The sequence below is a fragment of the Rattus rattus genome, chromosome 6, assembly GCF_011064425.1.
Source record: "Rattus rattus isolate New Zealand chromosome 6, Rrattus_CSIRO_v1, whole genome shotgun sequence".
NCBI lineage: Eukaryota > Metazoa > Chordata > Mammalia > Rodentia > Muridae > Rattus > Rattus rattus.
The window spans coordinates 91,960,430-91,984,618 of NC_046159.1; positions in this window are offsets into that span (position 1 = coordinate 91,960,430).

Sequence of the window (24,189 nt, forward strand, 5' to 3'; positions counted from 1 at the left end):
ACACACACAGACACACACACAGATACACAGACACACACACACACATAACACAGGCACACAGAGTCACCACATGCACACAGACACACATTTACACAGACACACACACAGACACACACAGACACACATTCATACAGACACAGACACACAGACACACACACAGACATACACACAGACACACACACACACACACACACACATAACACAGACATACAGTCACCACATGCACACAGATACACACACACAGACACACATTTACACAGACACACACACAGACACACACACAGACACACACAGACACACATTTATACAGACACACACACACAGACACACACACACAGACATACACACAGATACACACACACAGACACACACACACATAACACAGACACACAGAGTCACCACATGCACACAGACACACACACTTTAATAATTACTAACATCTCTCGGCTTCTCTCCTTCTAAGGACACTGCACATTCTCATGGAGTGCCAGATTAGCCCTTGAGCCTTGATTGTGAAGGTCAGAGTGAGCAGGTGTGAGCGTATTGGATCATTTGTCACCTAGGCTACTCACAATTCTGACAAAGTAGTCATTGTTGTCATCAATGACCACTTGAACTGTTACATTTCAATGGAGATATTCTAGAGAGACCTTTGCATCTCTCCGTCTATCAGACTATCGAAACAATGAACCTCTAAAGACAGGGGGAGCTTTTCCAGCAATCTCAGCTGGAAGAAAACTGCACCAGCCAGTGGGTGTGTGGATGCATTCGTGTGTGTGTGTGTGTGTGTGTGTGTGTGTGTGTGTGTGTGTGTAAATGTGTGTCTGTGCACTAATTTGTCTCCCAGAAAGAGATTTCCCACAGTCCTAACGACTTGTCACCTTTCAGGATGAGATTGCGACACAGATAATGGCGGGTGTGACTGCACCAGGACTAAGCTTAGCTGTGGAAATCCTGGCCTCTCTACTGAAATTTTGATTTCCCTTCAGGACCAGAGATAGACTTGAGTGCTTACTGGATCTCTTTGTCTTTCTTCCCAATGTGGCCACAGTGAATAAACCTCTGTTTTATTTTTCTGCTTTCCACTTTTAATCAGACAGTAGTCTGTTGTTCTGCAACCCCAGGCATAGAGTATGCCGGCTGCCTCTGTATCCTCTTCCCTATTTGCCTAGGAAGGAATTTTAGTGATGGTGTCTGTCTCACCATTCTGTTTGATAGCTCTGGTCAAGGCCACTGTGACCTCCATGGTTTTGAACCCCACAGACCATTCTCAACTTTTCCCTTATCTCACCCAACAGGTTAAACAATAGAAGATGTAACCTCTGACCCTATCTCAGTCCTGGAGGCCAGAAGCCTGAGGTCACAGCTCTGGCACAGCCATGTTCCCAAGGGTCACGGGATAACTGTTCATTCTCTCTTCCAGCGCCCAGTGGCTCCTGGCAACCTTCAGTGTTTCTGACTTGGAGGCTCTAATCTCTGCCTTTGTCTTGGGGTTTCTGACCTTTGGAGACCACATTTCTATATTCTTCTGATGAATGACCCCTGTTCTGTGCTGAGAATGATCTGTGACTGCTGTCCTTTTGGTTTCGAATGGGTGAGTCAATATGAATTTAGTGTAAGCAAAAATAGAAGGAGAAATAGCAAGCAGCAGAGAGATAAGATCACTTACCACAGCCAGTAGGAACGACTGGTGTAGTCTGGTTGAGAGACCCACAAAAAGCAAAAGAACGAGTAGCAAGCAGCAGGTCCTGGGTTTACATTTCTGGCAGAAAGGACCAGGGAGGTCCTGCCAAAACTCCCGCTGGAGTTCTGGATCAAAAGAACCTGTGGCAGACCATACTCTACGAAAAGCTTCTGCCTTCTCATTCCCACCACAGGCTTTTGCAGTCTGGGATAAAAACAGTGACCTCTGTTGAAAGCGGTTTGCCTTCTAGCTGTTCTTAGGGTGCACTGGTTTTGATACTATTTTTCCTTCTCTTTTATAGACGGGGGCCAGCCTACCACAGGACAAGGTGTCTGGGGGAACATTTGAAATAAATTTCCTATAGTCTGAGTCAAGAACAACCAACCGCACGCAGGGCAAACCAACAAGATCCTTGATTCCAGAATCCATTCTGAAAAAGGAATATGACAACTGCCAATATAATTTATACTACATTTGCATATTATATTTATAATTTATATTACAACCCAAGTGGACACATCCTGATAATTGTATATACTCACCAAACCACAATAACAACAAAGAATATTTGCATTCTCTGAAAAATTCCTATGTCCCTTGGCAGGGTCTCCTTCCCTGACACTGAACCCCAGGACCACTGATCTTTTTGTGTCTTTATGTTAGTTTACGTTTGTACAAATGATCTCACTGTACATGAACTCAGTTGCATCTGGGCAATGAACTCCTACTACGTGCCTTGTGTCTAGTTTCTTTCATTCAGTAGGATGACTTGACATCCATCCTTCTTCTTGTGTGTTATTCTTCCGTGTTGAGGGCACCAATAGACTCTTTATTCACACACTGCTTCCTCCCCCCAGATAACCAATTGGGGAACAGGGCCTTTGGCTTTTACATGCAGATTCCCGATCAAAGCATCAGAACTACCCCCTACAGATGACCTTGAAGGTCTGACTTTCCTGTCTTGAGTGTAGGGGTCACAGTTCTACAGTACAACTCTTACTTTTATTCGGTGCCGAGGAGTTCCGACTCAGAACTTTGTGTATGCTGAGCAGGCCATCCAAAACAGAGTTGTAACCCCAACCTTGGCCTGTTTTAAAAACTGGGTAGTTGGGGCTCCTGAGACGGCTCAGGGGGTGAAGGTGTTTGTCTCAAAAGCCTGAGACCTGAATTTGATCCTGGCACCCATGTCAAGGTGGAAGGAAGGAGCCAACTCTGCAAAGCTGTCTCCAACCTGCACATGTTCGGTGTGGCACATGCAAACGCTAGAGCATACACACATGCACATACATGCACACACAAACACACATGTGCATATCCACACACATGCACACAAACATGAGCACAAACACATGTGCATACAAAACATGTGTGTACCCACACACAATGCACACACACACACACACACACACACTTAAATTTAATCTTTTAAAATTTTGGCTTATTATAGACTTGCAAAGGTATTTTATGTGTTGTGACTGTTTTCTTTCACTTTCTGATTTGACTTTTTGGTTTTTTTTTAATCTCTCAAATATTTTCTAGGAATTTTAACTTTGTATGTGGGTCTGTGCAGGTCTATGGTTCATTTAGAGGCAACCTGTACATGAGGTATAAGGAAATGACTAATGGCTGCTTTTTTACATATGGATGAGTGGTCCCCATTAGATGTATAAGAGTCATCTCAAACACAAAATGGCACTGCCATTCCAATTCTCCCTCGACTTTAATAAGTCTCATAATCCCTCGTCGAGTCCTATCCCATTTACCGTTACATCCTGAAGAGTGCGTGCCACAGTATGGATGGACTTTGAAACTACTGTGTCACACATTCCGTGATTCAGTGCACGTGAAATGTCTGGAACACACAGAGCCACACAGGCAAAAGTAGGCTCATGGCTTGTGGGAACTGCTAATGGGAGTAGGATTTCTTGAGGTTAACAACTTGCATTCTAAGATTTATCATGGCGGTGGTTGCCCATGAATGTAATAAAAACCCAATATTGTACTTCAGCGATTGTACTTCGTATCAATTCTATTCCAATAAAGCTATCAGAAAACCCATCAAAAGCCGTCCAGTTCTCAGCACCACACTCACCTGTCAATCAGAGGCAGCGCCCTCCTCCCATTTCATGAACACACTCTGTGAGGTTGGTGGGACACGCGTCCCTTTTCCTCAGAGAATTCCTGATGAACTGTCTATCCCCAGTCCTCAGGAGGGAGCACACTTTAAGGTCATTTCAGAGATCTGGTTTCTTTGTCCCTTAATTACCCATTGTCCTTATAAGTGAGGACTGGAATAAAGAAAGGAATCGCTAAAAACAAGGTGGCATTTCATGTCACATCCTCTACAGAGCGTGGACACTCTCTCTTCCCAACTGAGGGGTCAGCATGGGCAGGGAGAGGTGGCTTTTTCAGCCTGTGTCCTTAACGAGCTCTTAGTTTAGTTTTGTATTTGTTGTTTTTGTTTGTTTTGTTTTGTTTTCACAGCAGTATCTATTCTAACAAGGGTAAGAGCATCCTTTAGAGTGAGTGACTGGTAGGGTCCCTCTCTCACAAAGGATGGCTGGTTGGTTTAATGTGCGGATCTCAGAGTCATCTTAGAATGTACCCATCTCAGAGTCCTTAGATTCTGAACAAGGGATTTTCATTTTACACTGAACTTGTCAAGCGAGGCAGTCAGTCCTGTTCACAATGGCAGCTCAGCACCTTACACAAAGGAGGGAGGGCAGGAGGGCGTCTTCCCAACCCCTCGTGTGTGGAACAGAAGAGCTGCTTACTGGTTACATCCATGGCCGCGTGGACAGCAGTGGAGGCCACCAGAACCCACCTGAAATTACACCGAACGCTAAGACGTGCCCTGATGCAGAATCCTACTTTCCTACAGAAAGAGCTGCTGATGGGCGCTGTGGTCTGAAGTCTCTGCCTGTGTTAGAGGATTTCGTGTGACAGAGGCCGGGGAAGCCACTGCTGCTCACCCCAGGGCAATCAGCCGGACATGCGGGCACACGTCTGTGAGCACAGCACTCAGGAGTCTGGTGGATGGAGTGTCTGAGGTCATCCTGGGTTATACTGTGCCTCAAGACTGTGTGTGAAATAAAATAGAACAGACAAGGGGCTTGGTGAAAAAGATTTGTGGTTAAGAACACAAACTTCTTTTTTCCAGAGGATCCATGTCCAGCATTCATGTTGTGCAGCTCAACAATGACCTTGTTACAGCTTCATGAACTTATCTGTAGTCAGATGCTTGCATACCTCCCGAAACTTGTACACATAAATAAAATGAAAAGAAACAGAAGCCTGGGACTAATTCTGCGACCACCAGCCACAAACAGAAAGTCCACACAGACCACATTTTGAGGTATAATCTTCAGTTTCAGCTTCCTGTCTTCCTGTCTTCCTTCTCCTGTTCCCCATCTCCCCACCCACTGGACTAGATCTGTATCTCACTGTGATGCAGTTTGAAGCAGGGTCTCACTATGTAGCCCTGGCTGTCCCGGAACTCACTATGTAGATCAGGCTGGCCTTGAACTCACAGATCCTCCTGCCTCTGCCTCAAAAGGGCTGAGATTAAAGGTGGGTACTGTGCCACCAGGCCATGGTGCATTTTTGTAAGTCATCTAATACCCTTTCTAGAAGATAATTATGTTAATAAATGTAATGACGAATGAAATCCAGCCCTGCAAGTTTAAGCATGCTCTTCCAATAAAATAGGAAGATGGTTTAAAATCTACTCTCTTACTTAGTATTGCTGACACACGAGTGACAGGGAAGCCGTATGCAGTCACGGGACTTGCTCTGTCTGTGCATGAGCCTGGTGTTGCAATGCCTCCAGGCCAGCTGGCCCCGTGACACCAAGTCAGCATGCCAGGGCTTTGCACGACACCACTGCTGTGCTCTTCCTCCTCAGAAACCTCTCAAATGCAAATCAATTCACTGGACACAGGGCCAATGGATTCCCAATAACCATTTCTGATGCCCAGAAGTGGCACAGTGAGCCTCTCAGGCAAGCTCCTCCGCGCTGTCCTGCTCAGGCTCAGCTCAGGAAGAAACGGGAGAGCCCAGAAGCCACCCACTAAGATGCCTTGCTGTGTCATGGTTAATGCTTGAATGCAGAGAGGAAGGAATGATGGATGCAGAACAGCGTATCATGGCTTTTCGAGAGGATGAAGCATGTAGTGTTTGAGGCAGCATGAGAGAGAGGAGGGAGGGAAGGAGAGAGGAGGAGGGAGGGATGGGGAGGGAGATCATTTCAAGTTCGGCTATTTAAACCACCATGTAGTTTCCTCACACCTGTACCATTTATTATATTTTTTTACTCAATATTTATCTTTGTACCTGCTAGCCATACTTAAAAAACATTCATTTATTCATTTATGAGCTTGCACATGTGCCCATGCTACAAGAATGTGGAGGTCAGAGGACAGCTTTCGAAAGTCAGTTCAGTCATTCCACCACTTAGGTCTTGAAGATCAAGCTCAGATTGTAGGGCTTGGCACCAAGTGTCTTTATCCATTAAACCAGCTCCCCAAACCCACTACACACACACACACACACACACACACACACACACACACACACACACACACACACACATTTATGTTCTTACTATTATTTTATGTCATGGATGTTTTGTCTGCATATATGTTTGTGTACAACGTGTTTGTGCCCAGTGCCTGTGGAAGCCAGAAAAGTGATTCGGATGCCTGAGAACTGAACTTACAGATGGCTGTGGGCCATGTGGGTGCTGAGAATTAAACCCAGGGCCTGTGGAAGAGCAGCCAGTGCCTTTGACTGATGAGCCGTCTCTTCAGCGCCCGTTAGCTATACTTTAATTGTTTCCTAAGCAACAACATCTGTGCAGTCAGGAATGAATGTATTCCCCATGAGTTTTCTAAACTATCATAAAGTATATTTTCTACTAGTATAAAAATGGGTCCACATGTCTTCTAAGGGCATCTCCCGAATCTCCTTGTAGATGTGCTCACTCCAGATCACTGGGAAAATGCTTGGTCCTGGGTCTCATAGCACTTCTCAGAGAGCAGTTCACTAGAGTAGGATTCAGAGAATTGAAGAAACTGTCCCTTTGAAAAGTCTACACAGAGTCTGTTATAAAGCAAGACATAATTGAATGTTGCGTAACACGAATGTTAAGTGACAAAAAATATAAATCAAGTTAGCATTTGGTTCATAAACATACATACATATATACACATACATACATAAATACATATACACATGCACACATACATACACAATCATACATACAAATGTATATAGAAAACATATTTATGTTGATTTCCTCTTCTTGATTAAGCATTGACAGAAGGCCAGCTGGCTTTTTTTTAGCTTCAAACGTCAGTAATTTACTTGGACATTTTGTACTGAAGATTCTTAAAAAAGACTTATTGTAAGGTGTGTGGGTGTGCTTGTGTGTGTACATGCGTGTGCATAAATATGTGTTGAGAAGTATGTGCACATGAGTGCTGAAACCCTCAGAGGCCAGAGGCATTGGACTGGAGTTAGCATCACACGTGGTTGTGAGCCACCTGATGCTTGTGTTGTGTTCTCTGCTGGAGTGTGAGCTCCTAATTGCTCAGTCATTTCTCTAGTCTCAGCGGTTTGTTTTTAAGTTGGAGTTTTCCCTTTGGGGTTCCTCTCCTCCAAGTCTCATGAGAAAATGGGAATCAGCTATCTTTGCTGGGATAAAGCTCTAGCCTCAGGATATAACACATGTGCGCAGAGCTAAAACAAATAAACACTAATCACAAACGTGCAACTTTGACACCATTCCCATTTCCCATGGTGCATCTCTTTGGATGAAACAGAGCCTTAAAACAAATATGTCTGGGAATGTCAGCAGTGTAGCGCTTGCAAAACCCATTAGAAACAAAGCTGCTCGTTAAACTTGCTCCCTGTTAATGAACAGCACTTGTTCAGTCAGTTTGCCCTGTGACAGGAAAAGATAAAAGAATTCAAAACAAACCCCAGCAAATGTGGGTCCAGGGGAACTGCTTTCCACACCAGTCTGGATGGTTCCTTAGAACCAAGGAGTTAAATGTGCAGTGGGCGAGTGTGGCAGGGTAGGGATGCGAGTGGGAGCTTCATGGGGACAAGACCAAGGGAAACTTCTGTTGTAGGAAGTGGAGTAGGACTTGGTGACTTTTAGCAGGGCACACCTGGGAATATGAAGGCAAAAGAGAAAGACAAATTAGAAACAGCTCGTACATTCCCACCCCATTCCCAGAACAAAACAAGCCTTTTAGCAGCAACCAAGCAGAGATGTGAAGTACAGCCAAGCTTTAACTCCATGGATGGTGTTAAAAGTCAGAAATGGGCTGGCCTAGAGAGATTTGTAAGATGATGATTGTGATGATGATGATGATGGTGGTGGTGGTGATGGTGGTGGTGGTGGTGGTGGTGGTGGTGGTGGTGGTGGTGGTGGTGGTGGTGGTGGTGGTGATGATGATGGTGGTGGTGGTGGTGGTGGTGGTGGTAGTGGTGGTGGTGGTGATGATGGTGGAGGAGGAGAAAATAATGATCAAGTATCTGAAACAGAAAGAACACATGGCACATGTCTAAAACATACTCCAGTAATTCAGCTAAGTAGGAAGTCATGGCTTCAGTGGTGGCTACAGACCATAATGCAGGAGCAGGGCACTATGGGTCAGGCAGGACCATTCATCATAAAGGCAAGGCATAGAACAATTCTGTGTAGCCAGGCCCTAGACTTGGGGCTAGATCTTGGCTCTTTGGAGAGAGAAGTTGGAAGGCTGCCCATCCAAAAAAGGAGAGGCTGTATTATGACAGGGTCACACAGTGGGATGGGACACTATGTAGTTATTAGAAGATTGAGGTAGACCAGATTGGATTTAGTCTGATTGCCAGAAAGGCACCAGCCTGCAAGTGTGAGGGTTTCCCTGAAGGGGATTCTTGCAAGGCTCAGGGTGGGGGAAATGGTGAGACTCAGGGGGAGGCTACTCTAGCTTGGGTCACAGGAATCCCTGAGGCAACAGCAAAAGAAGAAAGAAAATCAGAAATTTCAAGTCTTGTCTCCTCTCTCTCTCTCTCTCTCTCTCTCTCTCTCTCTCTCACTCTCTCTCTCTTCCCGTCTTCTTTCTTTATTTCTTTCTGCCCCAATATTGTGAAGGATTGAGTGAGGTAGCCTAAGTAAGGAGTTTCAGTGTTTCAGAAGCTGAGGCAGGAGAACACCAAATCCCAGATTAGCCTGGGGTACACGAGGAAGCTTTGTCCTATAACCCAAAAACCAAACCAAACCAAAAACCCGTCACCAGCACCAATGACAAAACTCCGTGGACTGTGACAGTGGAACTGAGGCTGAGGCAGAGTTAACTAGGACAAGGGTAAACCTTACCTCAGGGGAGCAAGATGAATTGCACAGCGACGGTACTTTCTGTGAAGTGTGCGGGTTTGTGTTTTACTTGGAGGACACAGCAAGCAGCCTTGTGTCAACGGCGAGGTTCCACCGTGGAAGACAGTGAAAGGAAGTCCAGCTGCTGCTGTCATCACCCCTTCTCCACGGTGGCTGCAAGAACCCAACCTTGTGACAGGATGGTGACATAACAGAGTTCCTTAAAACCGCAAACCCTCCAATGCGACAGTCATGAGCGTGGCCGAGGCTGGTGAAGAAAGAGCGGCATGCATCTGAGTGTGTGCTCTACAAAGTGCACCTGAGAGTCTGTTCTACACTACACTGCTACGAAAACCATCCTGTCTTCCAAAAAAAAAGAGGCGCAAAAATTATGTCGGTGCACACAGTGGGACGCTGCATCATGCAGCCATTAAAAAGACAGAGGCAGATGATTATATTGGATTAATCAGGCCAGCAGAAAGGCACCAGCCAGCCTGCTCCAAGTGTGAGAGGACCAGGTGGGGAAACAGTGAGAAAAGCTACCACAGATGCCACTCACTGCGAGAACCAGAGTGCTTCCTATAAGGCTGTAGTGGGCCTCCTTTTGAATCTCCCAACTTCTACTGAACCATCCCTATGTTTGACTAGGCTCTTGTCTGCCCTTGCTCCAAGAATGAAGTGGGAAGTCAGTAAAAGGAAACCAAGTTGGGGGACACCTTTCTTGTCATGGGAAAAACCATTTAAACAGGACAGTAAGGACTCAGACTCTCTGTGGACAGGGTGCCAGCCAAGAGAGGTTGGTAGTGCTCTCAGCTGAGACCAGTCCTTTGCAGAGTAAGAGTGCAAGTCATGGTCAGGGCAATGTAGGGCACTTCCAGTCAGACAGTGCCTGCTTGTGCCTGTATCTGCCCAGGAGGTGGGGTCCTTAAGTCAACAACCCCACCCTACTCTATGTGTCTATTGTCTTGACTCTCTACTGCAACATACCCAAACCGAGAAGCTGTCCCTACCCAGGACCTTACCATGGCTCTCCTTTACCTGGCTCTACAATGGGACCCCACATCTCGTGTTGGGGGATTCTCATGAGCCACAGCAGCTCATGGGCTGCTGGCTGTGTGGGCAGGCTGCCTCCTATCTGACTCAAATAGGTCCTTTGCTCTTCTGTCTTCCAGCTTGGCCCTTACCGCCCCTCTGGTTTCTCTTGGTGAACTGCTTCTTGCTCAATGCTTGATTCAAAGCTTATACTCCCCCAGGGGAGTCCTATGCTCGCTGGGCGCTGACTAACCTGTCAGTTTCAAAGCATTCAAGAGATTATTGCCATAGCCTTTGATCTTTGGTAATGTGCCTGTGATATCCTTCTGGATTCTCACTGGGAAAGCATGTTCTTTGAAAGTAGGTGTGTGCTTTTGGTCTCTGTGGTTTTTTCTCCTGAAGGTCACCAGGAGAAGGAGTTTCTTGGGTTTCTCTGGACAGTGTCCAGTATGTTGTCCCATATGTTCATAAAGTTGGTGAACTACTACTACTACAAGAACATTCCCGTACTTGTCTGTATTGTTTAAAATTATTATTGCACGGGCTGAGAGATACGTTAAAAGCATGTATGCTCTTGCAGAGGACCTGGGTTCAGTTCCCAGTGCCCACCTTAGGTGACTCAGAACCTCCTGTGCTTATAGGGGATCTGTTGCCCTCTTCTGACCTCCTCAGGCACTGTACACACATGGTGCACATACAAACAAGCACAGATATAAACACATAAATAAAAATAAAAATACAATTATTGATACAGACCTACGTAATTAAATAAATATGCAGATCTAGGTCCAATCAAACTTCATTTTGTTGGAGCAATAAAATATAATTGCTAGAGGAAAAAAATGCAGGAAGGACAGTTAAATATGAATTTCAAATAAAAGACAAATACTTTTATAGGGTAAAAATGCCCTGAATAATACATTGAAGTTAAACTAAAGACTACCCATTATTATCTGAGGTGCACATTGAACTGTGTCTTGGATTTGTTTTTGCTCAGTGCTGTAAATTAAGCCCGAGGGTGAGGTGGGAGAGTGGTTGAATTTGACAGAGCACCTATTGCATAGAGACATCACAACAAATCCCAATTACTTTGTACAGTTAGTGGTGTTAATTGAAAAGCTTCTCATAACAGCCATGGCGATCATGGACTGGCCACAGGCATCCCACTTCTAAGGGTTTCCTGGGGAGAAGAGGAAACATTCACAGTAGACCTACACACGGACGTTCATGGCAGCGTTAGTAATAAAAATTTTAAGAAGTCCAGAGGGCTGGGGAGATAGCTTAGTGAGTAAAAGTGTTCTCTTTGCAAGCACAAAGACTTTTAAATTTAATCTCCATAAGCCACGTAAAAATGCCAGTTCTGTCGTAACCTCAGTGCTCCTGAGGCAGCCACAGTCTCTGAGGCCCTCTAGGCTGTCTCATCTAAAGTGTTGCCCAAATTCCTTCCCTCAGGGAAACTCTTAAACAATGCTTACCTCTCCTCCAAAGGTTCCGGCACCAAAGTTCGTGGGAGAGGGGTTAGGAAGGAGAATAGGTGACGTCACCCTGGGAGGTCTCCACCGGGAGGGATGATGACTCCTCCAGCTGCATACATGGAAGCCCATCCCTTCTCCTTCCCCACCTCTATTATCTATCCCCGCTCCCAGAGAACCCTGGTGATGATTTTAGTGATGATTTGCATCCAACTAGTTGGGGGGAGTGGTTAGAGTCTCAGGTTGAGGGTCCCGAGACCCTCCATACCCACTCCTTCCAGGGTCAACAAGCCCAGTTGAGGTGATCTTTGGAGAACGTGCTCTGATAGACGATAGTTGGCCTTGAGGATAGTCCTGTACAACACCTTATCTTAAGGGAGGTAGACAGGATTACTGAGAACAGCACCTGAGGGTGTCCTCTGGTCTCCACCCACACGCTCATGCACATATGTGCAATTGAACACACATGAACATGCACTTTCCCTCACACACTCCAAAAAGTGGGAAGAATGTTCTACTCTGCAACAAAACCGAAGGCTGCTGCTGTATATAACAGCAAGAACGAGTCAGCGTTACACTGCAGACATAAAGCCGAGAAACAACGAATGTACAGTGTGAGGCGGGTCGGTTCTGTGCGGGGGCTGGGGACTGCTGGCAAAGGGGCAAGAGAAGGGATTCCGGGACAAAGTGAGACATGTCCCCTTGGGACTTTCAGCGGTTTTGAGGCTTTTGCTTCTGGTAGGAGCTGCAGAAGTTGGGCGCACGGGCTCCATCTACTGTCCAGTTAGCGTTGGTGCAGGGAAGGCATGCTACAGCCAAGGAGGAGTCAGGGTTAGGGTCAGGATGGGGCAGCAGGAAGGAATGGAACAGTCTGAGCTCACTTACAAAATGATGCAAACCCTACATTTATGTATAAATAGCATCTGGATACACAGCTCACCCTTATCTGGTATCTATTTGTATGTTAATGTAAGTTTTGGATTTAAAAACTGCCTGGAGCTGGGAAGGTGGTCTAGTGGGAAAAAATGCTTGCACACAACTGTGAAGAAGTGAGTTTGGATCTCCAGAACACACACACACACACACACACACACACACACACACACACACACACACACACCTGGAAGCTCAGCTAGCCTGGTGTGCACAGAGGCACAGGACAGAAGGTAAGGACGGACACCTGAGGCTGTCCTCTGACCTCTGCTTATGCACTAACACACAAGAAATGCACACACACATATTAATAAAGTATATACACCATGTCTTATATGTAATACTTATAGGTGAATATAAATCTTTGTATTTAAAATACTACTTCATCTATCTCTTTCTAGCTACATGGTCCTTGCTATTTTTAATAAAGTCGAAATTTCTGGGCTGTTTGGATTTTTCTTTTGTAGAGATGGGGTCTGGCTATATATCCTTGCTTGTTGGGAACTTGTTAACTATATACATTAGGCTGACCTCGAACTTGCTGCAATCCTCCTGCTTCAACATCTCTGGTGCGGGAATTCCAGGCATCTTCTGACCTGTTGGGCTGTGTGCTGTCTTGTCAGTGTCCAGCTCTCAAATGAAGGAAGTGAGGAGTTGGTGCGGCCAGGCAGCTACCGTGATCATCCTTCAGACAGTGTCACGTTCAAACAGCTCACAGAAAAAGACACCACACAGATGACAAGGTGACTGGCTTCACTGTTCTTTGCTTTGAAATTGTGTATGCACTAAAAAGAACCTTTAGCTTTGAATAATCAACTCACAGGGTTACAAAAACCAACCAACCAACCAACAAACAGAAAACCCCAAACCCCGACAGTACTCCCCCAATTCTTGTGCCCTCCACTTTATCCCCCCAACAGTGGCATTTGCAATGAAGGAGAAGTTTCTATTTCTCTAAAACTCATATCCTGAGACCCTCACCACTACAGTGGTGGCAATGGGATGGGGTCCTTGGTGTCAGTAGGTTACAAGGAGTCTTCACAAATGGGACTGGTATTCTTATAAAGCAGACCCTGGGGCACTTTCTTGTTTCTGCCCCACGAGGACACTGAGCATGCTATCAGAAGGAAGACAGTGTTGAACTAGCACACAGGCTGTGCCCAGACCGGGAATCCACTGGTACTTTGAACTTGGCTTCCAGAACCATAAGGAATAAATATATTCTTCTTGTTGTTCACAAGTCACTCAGAGTGTTAGGGAGGGCTCTCTATAGGAGCAGAGCTGATAGCCTGCACAAATGTTAGAACACAGGGTTCCTTGCATTGTCTTACACTTTGGGAGCTGGATAGCTGTGTTAGTTACTTTTCAAGTGTTGTGATGAGATACCATGACTGAAGACACACTTTACGGAAGGAAGAGTTTAGTTGGGGTTAAGGGACAGAGGGTTAGATCTATAATGGCAACAGGTAGCAGGAGCAGGAAGCTGAAGCCTGCTTCAGTTCATGGTTTGAACCACAAACCCAAAGCAGAGAAGTCGCGCTCTCAAAGCCCACCCCCCAGTGATGATGTATTTCCTCCAGCAAGGCCACACCTCCCAAATCTCTCAAACAGTGTGGACAACCGAAACAAAACGCCCAAATGCCGGTGACTCTGGGGCATTTCTCATTTAAACATCTGCAGCAGCCAGCAACGGCTGTTAGAGCGTGAAGCCGTAGAAAACCCAAAGCCAGCTCAGTGGCAAACGGGGAGGCTTTGGTTGTCCCAATCCGGGACTGAAGGTCTAGAAGATGGCTGGAGTGTTGGAGTCTTCAGGCTGTGTTGGAAGGTTGAATAAGCTGGAGTTTGTGTGGGTAAAGTGGAGAAACCCTTGCTTTTCCTTGGGTCTCTTCGTGTGGAATGCAGCACCCATGATGAATTAAGTTCTTCTCTCCTTAGCTAGTCCTTTCTGCAAATGTCCCCTTATACCTACCCAGGGAGGTCTGTCTCATAGTTGAGTCCAGATTTTGACAAGGTGACAATAAACTTAATTTCATGGGTGTGGGATTTAGCTGGGGTTCAATGTCAAACCCAGAAGATGGACATTAGTATAGGCTTCAGACATCAGCTGAGAAGAACTCTAGTCAGAAGGCTTTTGTATAATCCCAAGTTTTATTTCTCTGGGATAAATGGCCAAAATGTGGTTGTAGGGTCACATGAGAAGCAAACATTTAGTCTATAAGAAATTTTCAGGTTCTTCCTGTTTGTGTTAGCAAGATACAACAGGTCCCATGTCTAAGAATCCCCATCCTCAGTTCATGTCATCAGTATTGTTTCATGTGGGTGGGATACGTGTTGTCTGTGTGTGATGTATGTGTGTGGTGTCTGCATGTGTTTGAGTGTGTGTGTGTTCCTACCGAGAGTCCAGAGAGGACACCATGTGTCCTGCTCTGTCACTCTCTGCCTTATTCCTTTGAGATGGGGTCTCTTCCTGAGAGCCAGTGAACCCCAGAAATCCTCCTACCTCTGTCCTCTCCAGTGCTGGGACCTCAGACATTCCTGTGGCCATTCCCTGCTTTTTATGTGGGCACCGGGGATTTGAACTCAGGTCGCCATGCTCATACACCAAGCACTCTTACCTGCTGAGCCATTTTCTTAGTGCACGATTACAATTTTAAGGTAGCCATTCTAACTGACGTGCTTTGGAATCTTGTTGTGGTTCTAATTTGCATTTTACAGTGTTGTGTGTGTTTTCAGTGAATGCTTTTCACTGTTAGTCTTTTTGGCAGTGTCTATTGGTTTTTGAATGAGGCTCTTCTGTTTTCTACATGGCCCTCGACATAATCAAGAAGACTTGACCTATGGCTTGGACTGTGAGGAAGCGTGAGGACTTCTCTGTCTATCATAGGCAATTACTTGCCCTTCCCTTGATCAGAATCGTTTGGGAGAAGACTGGGCTGAGACGTCATCTCCAGTGTTCCAACCTCTCACATGGACTCTCAAGTTGGCCCTGTCTTGCCTCTCAAATGTTGGGGAGCAATCTCACATAATCTTGTGCCTTCACTGTCCAGCCTGACACGAACAGGTGAGACAAGGGGCTCTGAGTGATCTAGGGCCAGCAGGAGACACGAGGTGAGCACTGGCTTACCATTGAATTTTGACTAGTCCTCTTTTTTTGTAAACGATATTTTTCATGTATGTATGTATGTATGTATGTATGTATGTATGTATGTATGTATTATATCTGTATATATTATATGTATGTATATATGTATGTATGTATTTTTGTGTTAGTGTGTGGACTGGTATAAATTCAAATGTATGTGTGGACATCAGAGGACAACCCAGGGTACGTCTAACTCCCCATTACAGCTTTGCTTTGAATCAGGGTCTTACTTTCTGTGTCAGTCAATGACTGATTCTCCTGCCTCTAACTCTGTGGTGCTGAGTTACCACACACACGTCTGTGCTGCCACACATGACTGCTTCTTCTTTCCATTTTGACACAGGGTCTAATACTGGCCTAGAACTTGACCAGCAAGCTAGGTTCCCTGCTTGTACCACCCAGCTCTGAGGTAACCAGGATAAGCTTTTCCTGTGAGTTCAGTGGACCACGTTGATGTCCTCATGTTTCCAAGACTGGCACTCACACAGCTGAACTTTCTCCAGTCTCTAGAGTTTATTTAACAGTGTTTCTATGTTACCCCATTCTCATCATGTGTAGTGATGGGTTTCACATATTTGATGATAGTCACTCACGGATTCTCTGACTGCATTTCCACTTCTCCTAATGCGTTTTCTTTTCCCAGCTACCCCGCTTACCACTTCCATGTCATCTTCTTTCTTCTTTGGTGCAAATGAACATGTGCGTGTGCGTGTGTGTGCGTGTACATGTGTGTGTGTATGTATGTGCATGCATGTGTGTGCATGTTCATGTGTGTGTGCCTGCATGTGTTTGTGTGGACATGAGTGCAATGCCCACAAGAGGCGCTGGTTCCTTGGAGCTGGAATTACTGGCGGTTGTGAGCTGCCCACTGTGGGTGCTGGGATCTGAACTCGGGTCCTCTGCCAGAGCAGCCAGTGCTCTTAATATCCGAGCCATCGCCCCAGCTTCCACTCTTATTCTTACACAAAAGCTGGAACACTATTCACATTATTATCTGACATTTTCCTCTCTTTAATGGGCTCCGCAGGGTTTCTCTTCGGTCCAGAGGCTCACTCACCCACACAGATTCCATCGCTCAGCACCGCTGCGTAGCTGTGTCCTGACGTATCGGAATGTTCTCTACAGAGGGAAAGCTGTCTGTCTCCAGACTTCCGTTGTCACAGACAGTAGAGCAGAGACTCGTGCACATGTGCGTTCATGTTTGTAGAAAGTTCTTGCAGGCAAACCCGAAATAGTAGCGCAACAGCTGCACGATGAAAGCGTTGTTGATTTTGTTGTATTTCTCACAGTGCCTTCCTTTTCCATGGCCATCACTGAGGTGAGAGATTCCTTCAAGGATGCTGGAAATTCCAGATAACGAAAAACCCATCAAGCAGAGAACACAGTGGGTTTCCTTTGCCCTGGTCAGGGAGATATTTTTGAGGTAAAACCATGAACTGGGCCCACGGCCACCCAGAGGAGTGTGTGGTTCACAGCTTCTCTGGCTCTAAGCAGCAGAACAGTGGAAGCGGAAGGGTTAACTGTCTGCCTCTGTGGGGCCAGCAGTTACTAGACAGGATCTGGGGCCAAATTCTCCACAGAACTGTGGGTCTCCTTGGAGGTGAAAGGAGGAGGCATCGGTTGGACTCTGTCTTTAGGGATCTGTCGCCTGATGTAGTTGTAGCCTCTGTGTCTGGATGTCTCTTGATGCCGTGGAAAATGTCAAATGGCAGGAGCAGGAAGCCCGTGGAATTCCCAAGTATAGCCATGTTGGAGAATTCCTTAGAATCTCATGGAAGAGACACAGACTTCACTGGGCAAGGGTGTGCTGAGTCCCAGCTACCTGAGGACACTCTACCTGGGACAGTTTTAGATGTGCCTATACACTCCCTCAGCCATTTAAAAGAGGTGGGCCCATGGGTCACGACCGTTGAACGTGGCTTTCACTCAGTCAGTCTCAATCCTGGGGCTTGTCCAGGTCTGTGCTAGTGAGGAAGACAGATGGGGACAGAGGTGCTGCCAAGTCATTAATGCTGTCATTATCCTGGATGAGGTCCCTAAAGACCATGGTGGGACCCAAGGGCTTGTTCTGGCTGTAGAGGTCGCTTCTGGAGTGCGCAGATACCCCAAACTTGGATGTTTGCCAGGGGTATGTGTAGTCAGAGTGACTCAGGTGACTCTGGAAACTGGAGTTACCTCTGAGCCCCTCTCAGGGGACTCAAGGCCCAGGGTCAAGAAGTGCTGTGCCCCCACAAGGAGCTTTTGTCTTCCAGGTGTCTGTAGGACTCCCTATTGCTATGCCAGGGCCAGGAGTCCTATTGGAGTGCCTCTAGTCCCATCCAAACCTGAGTGCACGTAGATGCACACATATGCACATGCGTGCACGCATGCACTCACTCACTGCTTAGCTAAGAAGCAGATCTTCAGTGAATAGTTACGCCTGTGACCCCAGATGTCCTTTGGGGGTTGCTAAAAAGCTGAAACTGGGACCATTTCCTTTTGAAGCAGATCAGAGAGCGCCGTGTGGATGGGACCAGGTGGTGCCTCAAACACCGCAGTTTAGTGATATCTTCAAGTTTCAGGGTATAGAAGCTGTTCTTGGTGCTTGGAGGCACGGCGGTGGGGAGCAAGAATTGGAATAGAAGTCTCCTTCCTTACCCAGGGATCTCCGACACATCCAGGGCCAGCTGCCAGTAGGAAACAGAGCTGGGGACAGGAGCTGGGCTAGAAATGTGCACAGGGGAGCTAAACAAACAAATCCCACCAGAGTGTGGGGAAAGTTTACGAGTAAATTATGGCCACTGCCACAGTTCAATGTGACGGTAGCTGGTTTTCTGGGGAGCCATGCCGCAGTCGGTCTGCTGGGTTTTAACCATGGAACAGAGGCAGCTTGAGTTTCTGAAGGCCTGACAACCACCAGTATCCAAGGAACCAAATGGATGGATACTAAGGAAGCTGCTCATCGGGTCCCAGTGGTTTTGTTCTGCTGAGATTGATGTCAAGCTGACAGCCCCGGCGTTCTCAATGGTACCACCTTTTTAAACCAGGAAACACATGGAGCACCCACAGATGATGCTATGAGCCATCTCACAGTGCTAGGATGTGAGTATTTCTCACCTCCAAGGCATTTTCGTTCTCCTACTCCACTTATCCCCAACGAGAGCTGACCCACACCTCACATTCAGGATACGCTAGGGCACCATTCTCTGCCCCCCCCATTTTTCCAGATGTATGCGGTGTTTTGTTTCACAAGGAAGAAGTCTAAATAAATGCTTCAGATTTTGTCAGCGAGTCTTAGTTTTGTCCCCAGTGGGTGACATTATTGGTAGGAAGCGGCTGAGTGATTGGGAGGGCCTGATCTCAAGTCCTACCTGTGTCATCCAGGTCAACTTGTTAATGCTCCAGGTGGGAGTAGACATTTCTAAGTAAGCGAGGATGCAAGTGGGTGCTTGCATAGCTCCCCAGCCTCAGGATGGGAGGAGGAGGAGGTGTGTATGTAGCTTGTGGTGTGCATCTAGGCCTCCGCCACTCTATTAGGGTAGAATATGTGTACTCCCAGATATAACTGGAATTATAGACTCTGGTTTTCCCCAGGACCACGGTGAGTCCCCTCAGCCCCGGCATAGGCTGGACTTCAAATTCTGCCTAAGGGGCACTCCATGGGCATCTCAAAGACACAGAGGGCACATCGAGAGTGGACAGGACAGTCAATGTCATAGACAGACAACATCCTGAAAAGTGGCTGTGACTAGTCGTTGATGCCAGGGGCTAACTGGCAAGTCACATTGTGTGGACCTCAGCTCACATCCATGTGCTTGGTCTGCGTGCCTGCAGGTATGTCTTCTGTTCAGTGCCCCAGCTGTTTGCAAGATGATACGGTCACCTCTAGAGAGCACATTAGAGATCTGCAGCTCAGCAGAGGGCTATGGCTGGAAGGAGGAGCTCTGGCCTCTGCAGGCAAGGAAGGAGAAGCTCCAGTGTCTGTTGCACACAGCATCATGTTTTAGGTGGAGAGGGGCTGGGCTACTTGAGGGCCAGCCTTCTGATGGACATGAGGAATTCAGCATGGGGTGTGGGCAGCGAAGTGTAGTGACTGCTCTGTGCTCTTGGGCCGTGGGTCCTTGAGGCCACCATGTCTACTTCTCCATGTGCATATTTCTGAGCCAGTTCCTCTGGGCTGCTGTAGAACTTGCCGTTAGAGCAGAGCTGCTCTGCTCTTTGGTTCTGGACGTCTGTGCTCCCATGATCCACTAAGACCTCCAGTCTCACTGGGGCACAGGAAGTGTCCTTTCACAAAGTGTTACAAGATAAACGATGTAAGGTGCCTGCAAGACTCCTCTGCACGGGCAGTGGCATAAGTCAAGGTCAGGCAGCAGCCATTAGAATCCTGTAGTGAGAAGCGACTGCTACCTCATTAGCACGGAGAACTCTGTTTTGGGCCTACACAACCACAGGTCATTCTTCCTTATGTAGGGAGTGTGGTGTGTGTTCCGGGACAGGAATCTGGCAGGGAGCAGGGAGCTGCCTACCATCTCACGTGTGTGCCCTGAGTTTCTGGGGACTCAGACCTGCTCTACTTTACCAAGCTTTCTGACACAATTTCTCATCCTACAGCACGCATTTTGCAATTCAGTGTGAGTGTTCAAAGTATAGCCTCTGGGCTCAAGTCACCTGGGATCAAGTCCTGGGAAATCACAGAGCCAAGGGCCACCTGTATGACTCTGGCCGTGTGTTTAAACTCTCTGAACTCCCACTGCCTTCAGCTGTGAAAAGGAAACAACAGCTATATGCACGTCCCTAAGGCTGTGGAAAGAAAAAAACTGACAGTAATGTATTTGCTGTCACATAGGAGCAATGGCGGCCTTCTGAGACTCACAGCACATTGGCTACGCTTCTGTTTAAAGTGAACGTTGATGATACAGTCCGGACCCCAGCACATTGGAGTTCTAAGGCTGAGTCAAGAATGGGGAAACTCCTGCCTTTCCCAATGTCTTCTGCCTTCCCAGTGGGGACTCAAGCTGGGGTCCCTTGACCATCAAGGAAGAGAGTCTCTGTCATATCATACTAAGTTATGAGCCAGAGGGACACTCTCTTTTTCTTTTGAGGGAAGACCTGGTCAGGGATTCCGTCATCTCTCCCTATCTTCAATACACTCATAAAATACTAAGCACGTACCAGGAAGGTTGCTTATGATACTGCCAGTATCGGTGGCTGTCTTCCCTTGTGCCCGGTATGGGACGCTCACTAAATCCTGCTGTGCCCACAGTTCCTGGGGGAGATGTTGGCTCTTCCTTACGTGGAGACACAGCCACACTCACTAGTTCTGTGTTTTGTAGATCTTAGCCCAGCCTTTGTCTAGCTGCGTCTCACTGGAAGAGCCCAGCTGTGGCATTTCCAACACAGAAACTGCCTTGTGCCTATCTCTAGCTGGAAGCCTTTTTGTGACAGTAGGGTCCTACTCAAGGGTCTCTCTGGGTCTCCAGCTGCACTCCTTACTCCAGTAGGTAGGGCCGAGACACAGAATCCTGGCTTACGGTTTGGGCCTGGGAGTGAGTGGAAGGACTCTGAGAGCACGTTGCTGTTTCAGGTAATTGATTCCCTTTGGTTTGTCCTGATGAGAATCAACTGGGAGAAATGCAGAGAAAACTCTCCTGTTGAGATAGAGGCGCAGAGAGAGCCTCAGATGTCTAAACTGTTGGGTGTCCTCCACTCTCAGGGATCGGGGCTGGCATCTGGGTGGATCTCCCCTAAAATGAGTTGCAGGGTAAGACATAGGCAAGGGAGGTTATGCGTACTCATCAGGCATACCAGGGAGAAACTGAGCCACAGACCCTGAGCATGGATGCTCCATGTTTTCTATTTGAAAATGTGTTTCCTTGTCAGGCGTGTGCCTTTCCCAAGGGTTGGAAACACAAGTTACGTGAACACAAGAGTGCAAAACTTTCTGGAAGATTCTTTCTTCCAGAGAAGCTTCCTCACTTAGCTCTATGTCAAGTTTATACTCTGACCCCTTTCAAAGTTAGCTAAAATCCTGCCCCACCAAGGGGTGTCCTGTCCTGGTCCTGGGCCTGGCTCTGTTCGTATCCCACTGCCTGCCCCTCAGCATGTTGGTACTTAGTTTACAGAAAATGAGGTCTGACTGTGGCAGTGAAAGGTGTGTCCTGCACCTGCCCCATCCCCTGTGAGCTGCTGGGCTGCTGGGGGCCTCAGCTCTTCTATCCTGTGTCTGCTGGCCCTGGTGACCACTGTCGCGGCTGCTCTGAGAATCCCTTAGGATTCTCCAAGTCTCCGACCCGTGGATCACCATGGCCATTTGGCTCCATGGACATCATGTACTCTGGGAACATCTCTCTCCCCTGTCTTGCTCCTCTACTGGCTTTGCTTTGCCCCTGTAATTGATGAGGGGAATCGCAGGGCTCCAGGCTTTCAGGGTCCATCTTGGCAAGAGTGGGTGAGATAGGAGATCTCAATAAACCCAAAGCCAGGAGGCCGGCAGGAAGAGCATGAATCCTAGTTAAACTTGGTCAGCTGCTCTTTAAAAAATATTATAAACTGGATTTCATTTCTCTCTCTCTCCATCTCTGTATGTGTGTGCTGGTGCATGAGTATATATGTGTGTTAGTGTGTGTACACTTGCACACAGTCACTTTTATACATGTAAGTGCACGGGTCAGGAGACAAAGAATTTCCAGGCACCATCCACCCCTTTCCCCCTTACTTTTGTTCCTTTTCTTACTATCGTTTTTTATAGACAATAAATGGCCCAGGCTTTGTGCTTCTACCCTCTCCCTCCTCTTCCCCAGAGCAGGAATTGCAGGTGAATATCACCATGTGCCTCCTCTTCCCCAGTGCTGGGATTGAGGGTGAGAACCACCACACCGCACTTTGTTTTCCTTTCCACTTTGGAACAGGGCGTCTTATTAGCCCAGAGCTTGGCAACTCCACTAGGGGGTGGGGTGGGGTGGCTAGGGTGCTCTAGGTATCTGTGTGTCTTCTGCTCTACAGGTCTGGGATTACAAGTATGAAACACCATACCCTCTGGTGTCCTCTGGGTTCTGGATATCAAGGCAATGCCCTTATTTTGCAAGACTGTCACTTCATTCAGCTGTCTAATCTGTAGACTTCATCTAGAATGTTTTTATGAGAAAACATTAATTATACATTTGAAGTGATATCTATATACATGTACAGTGTCCCCTCCCATTTAACTCTTGCTTTTATTCTTTCAAATGTCTCAAATCTCCCTCCTCCTCCAAGCTCAGCACCTTCTACTTATATGCCCTTTTCCTTCTCCCTCACTCCCTTCTTTCCTCCCTCCTTCTTTTCCTTCCTTCCTTCCTTCCTTCCTTCCTTCCTTCCTTCCTTCCTTCCTTCCTTCCTTCTTCCTTCCTTCCTTCCTTTCTTCCTTCCTTCCTTCTGTTAACCCAATAGTTTTGTTAGTGTGGCTTACTTGATAATGGGTGAGCTTTGTGTATATGAACATGGGTGACTTGCCAGAGGCTACACCACTGAAGGAAACAACTGCTCTCTCCCAGTCAAGCATTAACTCTGTATTCATCTTCAGGGAGAAATGGGCCACAGGGGCTCTCCCATCCATGATAAGGTGTTGTTGGGCCTGATTTTGTATTTGTGGCTGTTCTCAGGGTGTTTTAGGTTTGTGTCCACACTGAGGAAGAGGTGTAGACCACTGCCGCACATCTCCCTACTTCTTATGTTTCTCCCACTCTAAACATCCACCCTATGGTTCATGTGCTCCACCCTATGGTTCATATGCTCCAAATGCTGGGCCACAGAGAGGCTTCACTACTACCCGGAGTCTACCGCCATCCCAGCGCTCCTGCCTGCTGGGCCCACAGAGGACCTTGACTAGTGTGTGTGACAGGCACCAACCATTGCAGTGTCAGAAAGAGTTCTCACAGAGTCCCAGTCCAGAAACTCTCCTCATTCTTCCCTCCCTGCAGCTCAACCTTTGCCTTCGTTTCCTCTCAACTGTCTTTCCTGAAGGGAGCTAGCACCCTGCCTCAGGCAGTGTGCATTCCTAATGCCTTCATGCCCTCCTTTATGGCTGGCCTCCTGGTTTCCAATTGCTTGTCCCGAAATGTCCTTCTTTTTTGCCCAGAAGGACAAAAGTATGAAAGAGACTAAGAACAATCTCTTGTGGGCAGCCCAGGGAGGAACACAGTGGCAATGGGGCCACAGACAGGAGGCAAGCCTACTCCCCAAACACACTTACCAGCGATGCCATCCTCTACGTGGAGTGGCCTGGCCCTTGCTTTCATGTGCCTTCTCTCTTTTTCCTGTCCCCTACACCATACGTGGTCCTTTTCCTCCCCCTCCCTCCCTGCTAGACTTCTTAGTGTCCTATTGGATGTACCTGTGAGCTCTGGTCTGCCTGCCTCTGCTCCCCTCAACAGGCACCACTAAATCCCACTGTACACACAGTATGAGCAGACAGCAAGAGAAAGACAAGATAAACATGAGGGTTAGCCCTCACGTCTTACGTTTTTGCTTGTGTGTGCTCTATGTGCATTTATATATCTTGTATGTGTGGCCGTGTGTTTGTAGTGCATGTGCATGGGGT